Below are 14,800 nucleotides of genomic sequence, written 5' to 3' on the forward strand. Positions count from 1 at the left end.
CGAATCAGTTATTACAAACGAATGGCACAATAGCAGCAACATCTAATAACAGGTATTGCGATTGGATATTGCTCTAACACAAGATTAGGGATAAATTTATCAGTAATTATCGATAAGCCAATTAGTTAATGCGGACGCATACGCTGCAATCTGTTCAGCGGCCTGTTTACCGTCGCTAATTGAAAGTAATGAAATTTATAACAGCGGCATAAAGTTTTACATGTTCTTTAGACGTGTACCAAGCGGAATACGCTGGAGCCATTCGTCGAGCCTCACGATCCGCAAAAAGGAAAACCAACTTACTCATTCTATGAATATCCGTTAGTCACGCGCCGGCTTTTCATTCGATAACATTATTCCGTTGCGATGTTAACAAGTTGCTTCGAGCATGGTTGAAAAGGTACATTTTCATATTTAGGTTGACGAATTCATATTTTACAATGGCATTATTCGCGTTCATAACGCGTTTACGTACGTTTCCAACATAATGTCGTATCGTTCTTTGAAACTGCGTCTTGACACAATTTACCGACGCTACTAATTTGCAAAAATGTTCTAATTTCGTCGATGCCGAATTAGTCATGAACAATGGAGACGTCGCGAGCGTCGCAACGAAAAAGCTCGTTCAGCTTAAGGATTATAACTGTAGCGGATATAACGTAAAGGGAAAAATTGACAAATGAAGGAGTGTAGAATATATAAATATACGTAGAGCGTCAGAGAAGGTGAACATTGCTCTCGAGTTGTTTCTGAAAGTTAAGCCGGCTTCGCAAACAGAGGTTAACAGGTTTGAGAAAAGTACGCTGAAAAGAAGCGAATGTAATTAAATTGAGAGGCGTATCCAAAATTACGGAAGCGAACGGTAATTTAGTGGACGTCTTTGCGACCATTTCAACTCCAGTTCACTTCCCTTTCAAAGCGTCCGTTCGTCACAGAAGGAATAAACGAATTTTAACGATACCTGCGAACGTTATTGTATACAACAACGAGTATATGATCGAAACTGGTAGTTCCGTTTACAGTATGAAAATATTTTTAATTATTCTTTGACGGACACGTTTTTCAGCCAACGACAAATTAGAAACACATTGCACGCTATAAAATTTCGCGCGTGCTACGTCTGAGCGTACATTGATTCTATTTGTATCCCGTTTAAGTAAGCAAGTAATCAATAGCCATTATCCTTCTCCGATCATAGTAACGTCATTAAAAATAACCTGAGGTCAGTTGCGCGGCTGTGAACCGTTTCTACTTAATTAGAGGGTTGACCAGTTTTTAAAAAAAAAAAGCCATCGTTGAATTCGAGTAGTAGCAAAACATAGAGAGTCGTAACATTTAACGTATCCTAATAATAGTGTGCTCGACAAAGTAGAATCAAGCACGTACGTAGTCAGACAGGCGAACGCTAAAATATCTATATGCCTGGACAAGTATAATAAAAGCGTACGTAGCCAGGTATCTGTGTCAAAGGGGAAGCAAAATATATAGATAGATTAATATCACTGTACGTGCTTTCGAATTAATATAATAAATTTAAAATTTCGTGAAATATACTCTCTGGTTATTTATTACAATGCTATAACCAGTCGTGATTGAATGCACTTGTCGTTGGTTTTGAAAATGCAGAGAGAAAGTAAAACATTGTCGCTGCAGGTTGCCAGAGTAAAAGCAACACCACGTAGATCTATCTTTATTTTCTGTACATCTTCCGTGAAGGGCAGCAACGCTCATTCGCCGTGAAACTCCATTGTATTTGCAGCTGCACCAGAAACACATACAATGGTTTCTAGGCGGTAGTATCTACTGCAAGCTGAGTGGGTTAGGTTGCAAGCGATGTTGAAACTGCCGCAGTTTCAACGGGAGACCCCGGTTTACATCTACAGTGAACCATATTGTGCATGAGAGAATGCGACACAGAGAAAAGATTCGATCGTTGATCGACCGAATGCCAAGGCATTAATGCTAACTGCTGATTAACTCTATTGAACCAGCAATTCGGAAGCAATCGTGTGACTGATTGACAGGACAGTTATTCTAGAGAGATAAAATGTGTTGAGAATCGAAAGGCAATGAACAAAGAGTTTCGTTTCGTAACGAAGCTCGTTTACCTCGACGACTGAATCATGAAAATAATTTGCAAGCGGAGCACGTGAAAACGCAAAGTGCAATTTACGGTCTAAACAGTTTTCTCTGCTATCTAGCATCAGCTTTGCAGTAAAATTATACAGCTGCCTTTATAAAATTACACGAAGGTGGATGAAGATTCTTCTTCCAGGAGAATGAAAGCAGAGTCGATTGCAATAGGGTAAAGCTGTGCAGCCGCGAAATTCCTTATCCGACTCGATAACAGTTTCTCCTTTTCCATTGACTTCTAACGCGCAATTTCTATCTTCGCCCTTGTAAAATGCATTCGACGAATGGTAAATTTAAACGTAAAAATAGCTTGAGAGGCGTTCTTTCATTTTACTCGGTCCGTAATCCTTGGAAATGTCTAGAGAGTAACTCGAAACGTTTTCTAAACGCTTTTTTACTCTCCTCTCGAGAGGCAAATGCGAAACTAGAAATAAGTCAGCTTTCAGCGGGAAACCGATTTTTATTCGGCGCATTGGAACACATATCCGGCCCCAGGAGTGTGCCAACAGTTTCCATTTCAGAATAAGTCAGAGGAAAGTCGCTTTTCAACGAGGCCGTTTGTAACGAGACAAAGGGACGTTTATTCGCCGCTACCGGAACTCGGTGTCTCCTTACGAATTACTTTCGCGTCGGGAATCGATTTCCAATCGCCCGCGGCCAGGATCTCCGCTGTTGACTCGGCACGAACCAGATAAGATGGGACACTCGCGAGGAAGAAAGAGTACAAGGAAGAAGATAGGAGGATTTGCCGAGTCGAAAAGTGGAAAATGGACTGCCCGGCCTCGGGCTCTCTCGAGCCCACGGTGGTAAATATTCCAAGATCTGGCTTCGAGCCGCTGTTTCCTCGAGGAAAATTGAGGACTTGTACACATGCTGGCCTGGTAACGCGAGACGCGATGCGTCGCTATTGTTCTTAATCTGCTCCACTCAAGTTGCCAGGATAAAAGTTTTGAAAAGGCGCACGGCCGAAATGTAAATTCATCGAGCTTTCGAATAGAAGCAAGGAGACGTGGAAAATAAAGGATGGAAAAGTTTCGTGGCCCTCGGAGCGGAAAATCGCTAGCTTCCGAATTGAAGAACACCAAAGGACGGAAATTTTAACAATGTCTGGATAATGCAAACATTTTAAAATTAGTTTGGATTAATTCTCTTTTTCTCTCGTAACGTTAGGATGTCAAAGACAGGATTGTATATTTGCCAAAGGCATCGATAGATAACACGGAGTCATGACTGTCCATTGCAATTTTATGTATCGAAAGAACCGATTCGATGGCTAACATACCTTTCATCTACTTCGAACTGTGCTTCGATTTCAAGAATGCAAGACTGTAGATTCGAGACGAAAGAGATAAAGATGGGTAACGGTGAAGGAAAGGAAATACAGGAAGAGAAAGAGATAAGAAGCTCTGACGACTCGCAAAGTGAAAAATGGACAAAGTGACTTCGCATTTAAAAGAATCCAACAAAAGTGGATCTTCGGACAACTTTCGTGGTAACATGAGTTTCAATTTTCCTAATGGACCAAGAGCTAACCTCCTTAACAATTATAGCGACGAGGAAACTCGATGTCACTAACGACAATATCACTGCAATGTCGAGCCGCTTCAAAGTCACAAACAAAAATCTGTCTAAAAATATTTTTTTAAAGCGAATTTATTCCATCGATTCGTATCGATCGACACGAATACCCTTTAAATCAATTGGAGTAAACTACAAACAAAGTAAGCTTTAACAAAGATCAAACGCGTCGAGTGTGCTACAGATGAAAAACTAAAAGAGAGAGCTGCTGGCTTTGCAAAGCTACAAAAAATAAAATGAACGAATTAATTAAAAAAAAAAAAATGGCCCTCATCTCTCGACGCCACCAAACTTGAATCGGTGTTTTCCTTACGTTTAGGAAGAAGTGAATTAATAAAAACCAACGATCAAGTAGAATTCCTAAGCAAAGGTTCATTCAAATTTCTCGAGATTAAACGCGTGCTGTTTCATCTAATGAATCGGTTACGTACACTGTTAAATCATACAAAAATTATGTACGCAATTATTTATTGTGTATTAATATAAAAATTGAAAAATAAAAAAAAAATAGGTAAAAAAATTGGCGAAAAATAAAACGAAATAGAAATAAACGATTCGCGTACAATTTGAAAACAGTTACGCGAAGTGAAACAAGAGAGCGTGGCGCGGGGATCTAATCGAAACAAGCGGCATGGGACTTTTAAAAAATGCACCGCTGCAATCTGTTTAATGGATTCGGTAGCTTGATCGTACTTGGTCGAGTAATTGAGATCGTATGAAAAATATTTGTTTGCAAAGTAAGCTCTCATTAATCTCAAAGTTGATATAATACGTCACCCAGTGAATAGATCGAATCTTTGGCTAATTGAGTAAATGACAAACGCGAACGGCTATTGTCGTGACTGGATTTCAAAACAAAAGAAAATGAGCGAAGTAGCAACTTAAGAAAACTGTGAATCAAACTAACGAGCGAAGACGCGGAATTTAAAAGCTACGTGATAATTAGGTGTCAATCTTCAAATACTCCGTTTTAATCCTTCTTTCGCGATCTTTCGTATGCAAAATAGAAATTCTACTTTAAGATTAACCGTTATCATCGCAAACAGAAATCTTACAACGTGGAAATTACGCGCGAATATTAAAACAGACAGGCGACACTTGCGTGAATTACGACTGTGTCACCGATAATAATGCGAACGAAGTGGTTATTAATAATGACAGGCTACATCAAGCTTCATCTCGCGATGGCTTCGATGGATCGATGTTGTCGAACAGTAAAGTCGGATAAATCTAAGATCGGATTGCGGATTACGGAGACAAGTACCATAGAATTGTACCGTCTTGGTCAAAAGTTTGACGCATAGGTATTAATATCTATCGTTGTTTGAAAAAGGTCCATTTGTTTCAATAATTTACAGACCATTTGATCGCAACGTTCGTACATCTTAGAAACGGTGCAAGACGTCTATCAAATGATAGGATGATAGCGAGGTTTCCGCTCGAAATTCCAACGGTCTCTCGAAATTTCTAATTCATGGGAATGTAATTCGGAGAATCTTACGGCAAGGATTAGATTTGATTATCTTAGCTCCAATGATAGATAACCGTTATTAATAATAGTCATCGTGGAGGTCTTTATCGCGGCATTCGGTGGATTCTATAGCTCGTTTGCCAAACACCTGCGATATTTCGTAGACGGATTGTACCGCTCGAGGATTTCGCAAACCGCCCCATTGGCACTGCCAGTGAAGCATGTTGCTGACCCACGTATCGACCACCAGGGGCTTCCCCAATCCCCGCTGCTTCGGCCGCTACGAACGGGGTAGATTTCTGCACAAGACACGCTTCTCTGCACACGCTCCACCCCGCTCGATTCTCGACACCGATATTCCTTCGTCCTCGCTCGTCCACCGCCTGTTTACATCGTTCTTCTCTCGACACCAGTACCACGTATCTGTTTGCGCGGACGTAAGCCACCGACACATAGCCTCGTTTCCCTTGCGTTTCTATTCCTTCGTTGCTTTTCAAAATAACGCGCTATTTATCTTCGGTCGTTTTTTTAAATTTTCCCGAAGATAATTAAAAACAGCAGAGTTTTTCTCGCCGATATGTAAAGCAGAGAATTTAAAGTGTTTGCTTTCATCCTGCCCGTATAAACGTCATTCTCCATGATGCGTGTAACAAGAACACGAGTAGTCTGATTTAAACAAATTTTGCAGCACCACTGTCTCGCTGCGGTGAAGTTTTATACGCTGCGATTTTCGCAGATCCTTTACTGTCAGCTCTTCCCTCTCGCGTACGCAGTGTATCATAAATCCCGAAATGCGCTCCTAGTAGGAGATTTCGAAATAAAATATTTCCGACAAGTAAATTTTCTTAGAAAGCAAAATAGAATAAAGGGGGAAAAATCAAATTTGCGAACTATCGCAATTTCTCTTTTCCATAAAATTGTTATTTATACGACGATTATAAAGGTATCAGCTCTGGCGTTAGCACGCGGATTGTTGCTAATTTCCCGGCAGATATCTTTCTGGTAATTCATAGCAAACGACTGATTAATTGGCAAATTGATCGATTCGATCGATCGTTTCATCGATTGGCTTTGGATCATGGCGTCGCTCGGTACGAGTAATTTTTGTTAATTAAATAAATCCTCTGGAATTAATAGACGCTTTTAATCGACGATGCTAATGAGACCGATTAAAATATTTTTGGCATTAAAATCCATCGCTTTGAAAACGTTTTGGAATTCAGCCAAAGCAAACGTAAACGTTATCGTTAAATTTCAGGGATAATCTTCGATGATTAAAAATTTGTTTATGACAGTTTATCCGGTTCCTGTTTACGAGATAAATCACGACGAAATAATACACATTTATAACACGCTGATACGTTTTAGGTTCTCTCGAGAATCTCGAGAGAAACTCCATTAAAAGGTCGAATCATTAGTTTTATCGTGGTGCACGTGAAACCGCGATATTCACAGATAGACAGTGATACGTAGAGATAAACGAGCACGCGAGAATTATTGAACAACGTGTGTAATGAAACTCTCTTTCTTCGTGATTCAACTCCTTGACGCTCGAGCACTCGAGAGCTGTCGCGACTGGCGGAAGTATCGAAGTTCGATACGTGGATGAATTGCAGCTCCGTTGTCGCTGCGAGCACCCTCTTGTCTCGCACGTGAAACGATTGTCAGCGGCAGTCGAGCGTTAATCAGTCTTCAATTTGTCGCCACCGTAATTACGCTACGTGTTCGTGAACATCCACAGGCGATCGTGTTGTAGAATTCTCATGATGCGATCTCGCGAAACCCGTAAACCTGTTTCTACAGCGCGTAAATCCTACTATCGTTACAAACAATCTCCGTTATTAATATCGATCAACCAATTACAGTTTAAACATATGGCTATAGTTGCACCATACGCGTGTAACGTTGAATTTACACGGATATTCTGAACACGAGCGAAAAGAGAAAAAGCTTTAAACTTTCCACTTTTAAACGTTCCACTTTTAAGTAACGTGTCAGGAGATTAGCAAAAGGTACGTTGTATCTTTAAAATCCTCGGTTAAACAGCGATCGTCCGCCTCCCTACGGTACAAAGCGTGAAACACGGCCAAGTTCTCGAGAAGATACGTTCTCGATTAACCTCTAAATTGAGATTTACTGAGAAAATCCCATACACCTTTCCTTTTGTCGGCTGTATTTTTTTATTTTTTCCACCGACGGGAAAGATCTCAAGATGTACAATAGTAATAGCTGGCCGGAAGTAAATTTACGAGGACGTTTCTTCGAAAAGAAGCAACGGTGAACGGTGGTTGGTCGCGTGCGAACGTGTCCCGTCTGAGTATCCCTGGGGAAGTAGCTCTGCAAGGAGACCAGGAGGATTCGCGAAGAGTACACGAATACGTTCTTCGTTTTCCAGCATGGTCACCCGAGGGAGTTCAGTAAACGCGGCAGGATTATCCGTAGCGGCAGTAGCCCGGTGGTTGCAACGAGCTCGAACGAGGATCGAAGAAAGAGAAAGAGAACACTCCGGGGGCACAGCTACTCCAGACGGTTAGCAAGAAATTAATTCCCGTTTAATGCAGTCCCTGGTTAGCATTGCAAATCTCTGCCGGGCCAGAGCACCCGCGGCTTTTCCCGCTTTTCCCTCAGGGTCTCTCATTTTCCTTCGTCTTTCGCACTGTCTGCTTGTCTGTCTGCCTCGCTGCCTCCACGTCTATCTACCCGAGCCACCGCTTCACCTATAACCACTTTTCCTTCTTTCTGCGTATTAGGCAAATTTCCTTGAATTCGTGCTTCGTTCTTTGTTCGAATTTCCACGGTTTCGGCTTCGACCGCGAAGCTTTCGACCTGCTTCAGAAACAAGCCCGGTTTTACTTGTTTAGAATCGTTCGTTGTACTGTCAGTGAAAATAAAATTCGATTCGCCGGAGGTATTTTTTTAAAAGCGGCTGCTTGATTCTTACGACTAGGCGCGAACCGTTCTATCGGACCGTAGAGAAATATACAATCGCGTCGATCGGTTCTTTCGCTAATTACATTCCGTTCGTTGAACGAACAAGTTGAATTAAAACATTCTTCGACACGTTATTAAAAATAATATTGGTTTTCGATATTCAAAGTTTGAAGTTGGCTGATTAAACATTCCTATCCACATGCCAATTAGATTCGCAGCTAAATTAAGACGGGATATCTTTCGTTTGTTAGTCGTTATAAATCTTACGGGGCAGCGAAAAAGGAAAATTCGGGCTACTTAGCTTCCATAAGGAAAGAGAACCTTCCGTTACTGAATTCCTAAGAACACTTTGAATACATTAATACCGACGGCTTTAAAAGGAACCTCAGTTATTATCATTGATTATACTCGTAACTTTCGAGTTAAGCTCGCAATCTCCGTTGTAAAATAAGCTCCGTCTTAAACGCTTTGATCAAAGGCTGCGAAGCTTTGCGAAATATACTAAAGTCTGCTAATCGAAAGATAAAAAATAGCAAAGGGAAGGACCGTAAAGAAGAGACTATAGCGTACACAAGTAAAAGAAAGACGTTAACGACGACTTTTAAAATTAAAAATTTTTTCCCCCGGGATTAAATGAAAATAGGCATCTACGGGATTACGAATCCGAGAGTAATAATTGATTTTATCGTTAATGATAAGAATTTCTTCACGCGTTATTCAAAAATAATCTTTTCAATGGCTTCCAACGGAATCTACAATACGCTGTTGATATATTATTCCCATTTAGTTCTATAGTAAAAACGTTGCGTTAATATACTTCTCGTACAGGATCGTGAAAATGGCTCTTTGAATTATCACAGATTTTATGCTTGTCGTGTATTTCTACTATACTGTCAAGCAAATGATGTTCGACGATGCATTGTGTACGTCGGTTGAATCTGCATAAAAAGCAAATTACCTAAGCGTGCCGATTTCGTGGCACTTTTCGTCACACACGGCATTAACATTGAATTTTAGCTACGCACTTTACGCAAATCATTCATAATATTTCTGCGAATCGAATTGCTCACAAATTAATCGCTTCCATTGAATGCACGATATTCGTTCATTTTCGTACAAAATCATTTCAACCATCATTTTCGACCGTCTATGTTTTATTGACGATTCGTGTTGGTAAATTATACGCCAGTAGAGAGCCGTAAAAGAGAAAATAAAACGAGCCAATAGAAAGAGAAATAAAATAAGATACTATATCGGCCGGGACACTTGAATAAAGAGGACGTTCATCGAATGAATTCATTTATAATGTATGCCTCTGTGATCGAATATGAATATTAAAAAAGAATGGTCGTAAATATGTTTTTTATCCACTACCAAGTTTCTAGCGAAATATTCACAAATTGTATAATGATTTATCGCTATTCATCGTTATTGTATTACGGTATCGTATCACATTTGTTGAAATTTCTGTTCTATCAGAGGTAAATAGCTGATCGCTTCGACAATTTTCAGCCATTTTAACACGACGACGATTATTGCTTCCGTCATTCGACCGCATATCCATAACACTGCTTTCTGAACGATAGAAACAAAGCTATTACGAGAAACGTAAGTTGTAGTATTTTCGAAAATAGAACAGCGTGGGTTCACGCGCGTTTACCATCGATTTCGCTAGTGTTCGCGATAGCTCTCGATACGATCTGGAAACCGTAACGGTTATCAACGGCAATTATCAGCTTGACGTCGTTAATACGATGTTGATACGAAAATAAATACGAAACGATTTACGTAACGTTTTCCGCGAAGAAAAGAAAGTTTCAACGAGCAACTGTTCGACCGTTTCCGAATCATCGTCATCGTCGTCGACGATCATCGTTCTCAACGAGAATACGTGGGCATATTTGGTAGATTATTTAAGGGATATGTATTTCCGATTCCCATTTCCCTTCCAGCATTACGGGGGCCAAACGTTCCATTTCCCTCGGTATAGATTATTGTTCTCCAACGATAAATTATGTGATCGCGCGAATCATCGATGCAACGCTGCAACGCGTCGCCTAGATTCGGATAAAGGTCGGACGTTGGAGCATAGGAGAGGTGTGGAGAAGGAAGCAGAGAACAGGAGAACAAAATTGAAATTATCGATGCCAATCATGATCCGCGCAATTGCGTCCCATCTCTCGAAAGCCAGACCGAGGGAAACTATTTATGCGTGGGGCTGTCGTCTATTTATGTGGTTTGCCTGAAAAGTAATAGTTGCCTTTCGCGTAGCATGCTCGGTCGTCTGTTCGTGCATGGCTGAATTCGACCGATTCCGTCGTTTGCATGGAACAGCGCGGCGGAATAGATAATAGTCACGATCAGCGAGACGAATCGGCCGGGATCACGCTTTGAGACGAATTCGCTTCGGTGAGCGGTTCGGATCAGCCAGACGCGCGACAACCGAGCGTTATTGAAGCCTGGGAAACGGTAATATATCGCCGAAATTATTCTCGTCGAGCCGCAGGTCTTCGTTTGTTTCGTTCGCAGTCCTGAATTGCAATTACGATAAGCAATCTTCTTATTCATGGCTCATTTCGTAGTATAACTATGAGCGCGTCCAGTTCTATGAAATATATTTTACAATGTGATTTTCCAGCAGGTAAAAACACGCTGGAGATTAAATGCGCGAACCACGAGGAACGAAGTTACACAACTGCCGTACAGCACGGTTCCTCTAAACTTTTATCAATACGCGGCAACGTACTTTGTTTACTCGCCATTTGTCAGCAAGAACAAAGCGTGTAAATTAAAAACCTTAATCGCAGCCCTGCAGGCTGTTGCTCTCACGGCCAGACAAAAAAGTATATCCGCGGATTTCCCATCGCTCTGTCTGTGAATCGATCGCGATAACGACGACGTATATTAGACGTTCGAGTGACGTTAAGAACAAAGCTACACAGAAACACGAGGACGAATTCGAGGCGAACAGTCAGTAGAGAAATCAAGGAGATGTCAGACGTGCTAAAACTATTCGGACAAACGAACGAACTCACGCGCTAGCGAATAATTTTGCATGCAAAATAGTCGCAAAGATTGAGCCGCGTCCAATGCACACCATACAAATCCAACATGTCCGCGTTCTCCTGTAACGGATTCCACGAGTATAAAGTTTGACGACGAAACGATAAAAGTTGTACGAGCTGCAATAAACGAGGCCGTTGACCAATTTCCTATGGAGCAACGATGTTATAGCATGTCGAGCGCACACTACCTTATAGGAGGGGCCACGTCGAGATAAGTTTCGACCACGGTTATAGCTGGTCATTTAAAGACCACGACATAATTAATAGACGCTCGCAATTATCGCGTTTAGCCAACTAATTTTGGGCTGGCGTCGCACCAGAGTGCATCGAACGTAGAAAGCCATAACTTCGTATGGCATATAGGCGACCGACCGTGTAATGCTAAGTGGCATTTGCTCAGTGCGTCGAATTGATACACTTCTGTTCGGAAACGGTCTGACGTGTGCGACTTTACGAGGCTATGTCGATCGGTCACGTACGAACACGCGAATTCTCTTCTTCAATAGCATCAGAATTACATACGACGAGTGACGAACAAATAAAACAAAAATAGTACGAAAGTCATTAAGTTTCCCCTATACGCTCGTTTTTTCTTCAGTGTACACCATCGTTAAGCTCCGATTGTGCCTTGGCAACGAACGTTTCAGTCTTTCGTTGTCTTCTTTCTTATTTCGAATGGCAATAAAAGCGCGCGAAAATTATACGACAAAGTCCGACTGCGACACGCAACATCTATTCTAAATTTGCATTTGCATATTCTAAAACGCGGTTGTTAAAATAGAAGAGGCGGGAAGTAAAGAACAGCGGGAAATTCCTGGGCTGTAGAGGATATTTTTACATTGCAGATTCCCACGCAGCGTAGAAACAAGGGGTTACGCGGGTCGGTCGCATGTTAACGCGCAGCACGTGTACACGGGCTTTACAAGGTATTTATAAATTGTGCTGGTCGAGGCGCGAATCGATAGAACAAAAGAAGTATGTATGTCCGTGCTTGCTCTTATATACGATATCGCGTTAGGAATATTTTTACTCAAGCCGTAATTATAGACATAATTTCCTTCTACCCTACTAATAATCAAGATGAATAGAAACCGTGGTAAAGGTCGTGTGCTGCATGTATTAAACGGGACCGATGTTTCGCGGTTCAACGACGAGGCCAAGAATACTTCTTTCTTCGCACGAAATACTTCGTGACACACGAGACTTTATAATTTTTATTTACGAATCATTGCGGAGAGGTTCAGAAGCTGCTCGATAAATTCATCAAAAGATTTTGTCGTCGCATGAAATCAAGCGTGTTAAAAGGCGGCTAATCACCTACGTTAACGCGATAATTATCTTAACATTTTTAAGGTTTACTACGTCTAGCAGCAGCTATGCAATGCAATGAGAAAATATCGATTCACGACAATGCGACGTTGCAAATGTCTAGCACGCAGATAGCGACAGAAATTATCGCGCGAACATCGGCCATTTGGTCATCGAGCAATCGGTATCCCAGAGTCGATCCTACGTCGAATTCGTAATCAGAGATGAGTGAGAGGCTGTGTCCATGCGACATCTCAGCGGCAGTTGTCTCCCTGCAGGCATCTCTCCTTCACCGATAACCCGATTAATTCATTAGCGATAGACGCTGATTACGTCGTCGCGCGTAATATCCATTGTATGTTGTGGTGTTATCGAATCGTTGCACCAAGATATCGGCATCCACGATCGATTCTCAGAATCAAAACACGTCACTGGAACTCTTGACCGTACAAAGCGATTACGCGATATATCTCTGTATGGTGATATCAATAAGTCTTCGGATCTCGAGCACGATCCTCCTACGAGCTTAGGAGGCGGATCAACGCTCTTAACATCCTGTAAAGATTTGAATCCGCCTACTTGATCAAAGCGGTGGTTTCAAGAGTACTAAAAGTACGTATTACAAAAGTGAATGAAGACCGCATTTGCAAGCTCGCCATTATTCATTCACAGACCACGTTGTATTTAATATTCTACTCGCATTACCGTTTTTGCGGCATACGGTTACGATGCATATCTCTGCTTACATTGTCTTTTGCTTCGCATTGTATCTACGTTCACCGTTGAAAATCGGCCTCAATTCGTTACCGTTGACCAGCCCATTAACATGAAAACTCGATTAACTGCAGAGTGGCAGCTGTCAAAACGGCGTACTCTGCGAACGTAACCACCTTCCCCTATCCAACTCTCTCCATGCATCCCAACCATATATGTTACATGGTACCCGCCACACCGTATCCACCATCGTTCGCATTTTCCAACCGTTTCCAACCTTTCGAGTATACACACATTTGCATTTAATCGTACACGAATGCGATTCGCAACGCAGCATTGCACATGACTTATCATTCACACGGTATGTATATATTTGTTGTGTGGTATTATATAGAGATTGATTGAACAATTCGGATTGGTGCGAATCTCTCTTTACACGGCAGGAAATATACGTGCAAAATAATTTGTTCTTTTTATATCGTTACTCGCATTTTATTTCAATTACGTTTCTTAATATTTTGAATTGTTTATATGTAATATAATGTACGTTCTTCGCTATTAAATTACTATGAAAGATTTATCAGATTATCACGTAATCAGGATATGTGAGTGTTGGCACTATTTTGTAATTTCAACTCTGTCTCCGATTATTCGACTTTTCTATTTAGTCGTTATTCTATATCGTTATATATGATTCGTGCAATTCGTAATTGATAGAATTTTGACAAATACAACGGTACGTTCGAAATCGTATAATAACGCGTGCGAACAATAGACGGTTCTACTTTATCGTTATCAAGTGGACCATTATGATTATTCGGCGCAACGAATGCATGCAGAAATTCAGGTGCACGCTGATAACAAACAGAGAAATTCTCGACCTATACATACACGTACTCTTCAAATAATACCGGTTGAAGGAAATTCAGTGAACCGTGAGGTAGTTTCACATCCACAGTCAAACGGACTGTTTACGATTATAACCTGGAGAGCGAATTTCGGTTTAATAGTCGCGTGTGTAACCGGTACTGTATGATGGACGATCTCGCGCGATCGGCTATAAATGAAATTTGATTATTTCTCGTTATTATCGCGAAGGCTCGTCGATCACAAAAATAGCGCGTCACATTTGTCGATCATGACGTTATAATAATTATACGTACCGATGATTGGCATTATTATTAAAACATAAGTGATTGTACGTCATGATTTCCTGTGTTCGATGAGTTGACATATACTGAATTTTGTTACATTTCAGTCGTGCAATGAATTACCTGATTTAATTATCGAACGATTTGAGTCTCAGAGTCAACAGACGTGTATAATTTCTTCGTGTACCTAATCAACTGTACGAGCACACGAGCGTATCATGCCGGGCGATATTAATTTACATAATTTGAGGGAAAAAAAAGGGTATACTTTTACGAGCTCGCGTACTTTTTAACCCAACCGCTTAAAAGGGGTTAACATTACACGCAGGTGGTAATGTTAGTCGAAAGAACCGCGACGATAGGGGCCCACTACTTATTTTTCGAAGTTACAGTAATCCAGCTACTTGGAAGGCGTTACTAGGGCCATTATTAAACTGAATTGCGGTCAT

At 41.1% G+C, this 14,800-nt stretch overlaps 1 long non-coding RNA gene across 4 annotated transcripts in view; it reads left to right on the forward strand.

Annotated features, from left to right (window-relative positions):
* The window catches only part of LOC126920294 (uncharacterized), a 118,561-nt gene that overhangs the window by 16,454 nt on the left and 87,307 nt on the right, over nucleotides 1-14,800 (forward strand). For 3 of the 4 annotated variants that reach the window (XR_007711927.1, XR_007711926.1, XR_007711925.1), the window contains exon 2: nucleotides 7,578-7,711. The exons of the other annotated variant lie outside the window; for it this stretch is intronic. This is a non-coding gene — a long non-coding RNA (uncharacterized LOC126920294). The remainder of the gene's footprint in view (nucleotides 1-7,577; nucleotides 7,712-14,800) is intronic. 4 annotated transcript variants of the gene reach the window in all.

The sequence above is a fragment of the Bombus affinis genome, chromosome 9 (genome assembly GCF_024516045.1).
Source record: "Bombus affinis isolate iyBomAffi1 chromosome 9, iyBomAffi1.2, whole genome shotgun sequence".
Classification (NCBI taxonomy): domain Eukaryota; kingdom Metazoa; phylum Arthropoda; class Insecta; order Hymenoptera; family Apidae; genus Bombus; species Bombus affinis.